This window comes from Poecilia reticulata, unplaced genomic scaffold, assembly GCF_904066995.2.
Source record: "Poecilia reticulata unplaced genomic scaffold, P_reticulata-male-v2 Scaffold_67, whole genome shotgun sequence".
Classification (NCBI taxonomy): domain Eukaryota; kingdom Metazoa; phylum Chordata; class Actinopteri; order Cyprinodontiformes; family Poeciliidae; genus Poecilia; species Poecilia reticulata.
The window spans coordinates 25866-29560 of NW_027675165.1; positions in this window are offsets into that span (position 1 = coordinate 25866).

Consider the following 3695-nt stretch of genomic DNA (forward strand, 5'->3'; position numbering starts at 1 on the left):
AAGTGCTGTACATTAAAACACAATATTATTAAAAAAATTAAAACATACAGCTTAAAAACCAAAACATACAATTTAAAACTAGATCCCTCTGGTGTGGAAAGCCAAGTAAAATTGATGGTGCAGTGGTGTATGCACAGCAGCTATGAAGGTTACCAGCTTGTTTGGTTCAACCGATCTCTGTGAATCAGTGTTTTCTGACATGAACTTCATCAAGAACAAACACAGAACATGTCTCACTGATGCACATCTGAAAGATGCACTCACGGTTGCAGTTTCAAGTTACACACCAGATTATGGAGTACTGGTGAACAGCATGCAATGCCAGTCTTCTCACTAATAAGGATACCAATACCAGATGTCAGTGGCAACATGGCAGTGTTATGGCAAAGTTTAATTAAAATATTGAGGAATTGTGTTCAATTTAAAAGTGTATTCATGACATGTAACAGTTACAATTTTGTGAAAAATGCAGCAGATTTTGTCAGTTCAAAATGTGATAAGATTTATTTTAAAAAATGTAAGCTGATTCTTTTTTGCAGCAACATTCCATGTCCCCATGTTTTGCTTACAATTATTTTTTGTAAAATGTGCCAAATATGTACAACAAAGTATTTGAATTATACATTTGGATGTTTGCTTTTATCCAAATATAAACGAAATGCCTTTTAAATATTATTTTGTACTTTACACACCTTTTTGTTGACGGACATTTTCAATTTCATGTGTCACCAGTGCAGCGTAATAGTCTTTCTCATGACATTTAAACTATAAAATATATTTATATTTATGTTTTTCTTCAATAAGTTGATTGACTGGACTAAACCTTATTTTAATATGCTATTTAATCTACTGAAACTACTTTGTCATTTGATATTCTCTTCATATTATGCATGTCCCAGTACTAACTTTCCACCCTTTTAGGATGTTTAATTTCTGCCTTAAAAAAGTCTAAAATTCCATGAAAACCATTTAATGTAAGTAACATCAATTGGTTTTGATGTGAATTCAACCATGGAAAACAAAGTGAGCTTCAACTGTCACCATCTCTGTACTTTTTCTTATCTTAAATATGTTGAACCTGTATTTGTTAAGCTTCAAGTTCCACGCTGTTAGGAAATTAGGCAGAAATGTTGCCGTAAAAAAAAAATCACTCAATTACTGAGATTAAAAGAGAAAGTGCTGAATATTGATATCAGTTTCCCACTTTGTTTTTGTTGCTAATTATTGTGAGAAATTAACATGAACAGTGTCTTCTCATGGATGACTATTCTCATGGATCAGTATCATTAATCATTACTGATAATATATAACTAAAGGCAAACTGAGTAAATTTGTTATTTCAGAAGAGAGTGTCAAACTGGTAGCCCATTGTATAACTCAGTACCCATGAAGTAGCTCTCGGTTTCAAAAAGGTTGGTGACCCCTGATCTACTCGCTGCAGCCCATCTGTTAGCTACCTAAATTTTGACAACATAAAGAGCTACAGGTAGATTAGTTAGAAAGTTCCACCCTGTTATGTTCCACCCTGTTAGGAAAGATTGTGAAAAAATATTTATTCAGTAGAATTTAAAAAAACATAATGTTAGATTTAGTCATTAAAGGTTTGTTATTCTGTTGAATGTTAGCTAGCTACATTTTGACCACATAAAAAGCTACAGGTAAATTAGTTAGAAAAGTTCCACCCTGTTATGTTCATGAACCAAATAAGGTAGATATTAGGGTGAAAAGAAATAACTTTAAGTCAAATAAAAAATTTTGAGATGATGGAATATAGTTGCAGAGTAGTCTGAGGTATTATCAGATGTCTTTGCCATTTGTCTGTTTTCATTCCACTAGTTACCCCCATTGACTCCTGTGAGGGGAACAATGAGTACCTGTCATGGGAAAATCCACTACAGGGATATCCCAGTTTCTTGTCAAATAGAGCCAGGACAAATACTCTACCTATACTTTGACTTGAAAGAGCCAATCCTGCAACTAATCATGAAAATCATCAGATTTTAGAATCAAAGACTTTGATTTTCCACCCTTTTATGAGAAAATCCACCATGTTATGTTCCATTCCACACGTTTTTATGAAATATTGTCACAGAAACATTAAGTACTGTGAATTTTTCTGAGCCATGTTGGGAGTTGAAGACCAATAAATGCAAATATTGGTATAAGGTTTTAAAATTACCAATATTTTCCATGCTGTCAGTAATAAGGAGTAAAACAACAGATTTTTCTTTACAATAGTCATAAATGATTTGTAACTTCATGATGTGTTACGATTTCAAGAATAAAACATTATATATTAAAAAAGACACACTCTTTCTAAGAAAGTCATAATTTGTTTAATTTAAATGTTTAACTATTTGTGGTCCATATGTAAATGTTGATAACAGGGTGGAACACATTCAGAGACAATGGTGAAAAAAAACACATGTAATTATTAATTTATCCAATCCTCAGCTTGCCCATTATTAATTTCTTATTGTTAAACATGTAAGTGTTGTAACAAAATATTCAAAACTTAAAACAATACTTTTTTTCAAAAATTCTGAGGCAGAAATGTTGCCGCAAAAAAAGAATCACCCAATCACTGAGATTAAAAGAGATAAAGTGCTGAATATTGATATGTTTCCCACCTAGTTTTCATGGCTAATTGTTGTTAGAAATCATTAACGTGATCAGTTTCTTCATAGATGAGAATCACTAATCATTAGTGATAATGTATAAGGCAAACTGAGTAAATTTGTTATTTCAGAACAGCGTGTCAAACTGGTAGCCTTTATATGACACGGTACCCATGAAGTAGCTCTCAGTTTCAAAAAGGTTGGTGGCCCCTGATCTAATCGCTGCAGCAAAACAGCAACAGACTTTTGTGCATTGTCTGTGAGCAAAGCCAAACATGACACACTGAGTAAATTCAAGGAGGGCGGGTTCGGCTGCTCCGTCAGAGCATCGGCGGTGGCTGGGGGAAGGCGGTGCTGGGAACACGCGGTGGCTATAGGCCGAGCGGCGCTTGGCTGCGAGGGCCGCTCGAGGCTCCGCGGAGCTTTAATTAGGCCCGAGCAGCTAAGCGCTGCGAAGGCCTATTGTTTTTCAAATGTTTATTATTTTTTTTTTTTTTTTTTTTTTTTTTTTCTCGCCTCAAATGAATTGCCTTTTTGGGGGCTTTAACATATTCAAAAACTCACCAAAATTGGTAGGCCCATAGAGACTGTGAAAAATTTACGTATTTTAAGGTCCGCGCAAAAATCGCAAAAAAAATGGCTCAACGGCGCCCCCTCGAAAATTTCAAAAGACCCTTTCCTATTCAGTTACTTTTTTGTAGAGACCTGAAATTTGGTACACTTGTAGAACTCCCCAAGCCACTCAGAATTTATAATTGTTCTCATAGTGCATGTCCAACAGGAAGTCGGCCATGTTGGATTGAATTTGAAAATTTCACCCCATTTTGGCCGTTCATAGCCTTCGCATTTGATCGAACTCCTCCTAGGGCTTTTGATGGATCGGCTTCAAACTTGGTCAGTTTGTTCATAAGGCATGCCCGATTAAAAGTTATCAAAACGGTGAGTTTTCGTGCATGCTGAAAGGGTGATACTAGGGGTCAAAGTTCACTGACTCACCATAAAATAATTAACAGTTATATCTCCTAAAAAGAAGGTCACAGAGCCACCAAACTTTCTGTGTGTGATCACCTTTGGATG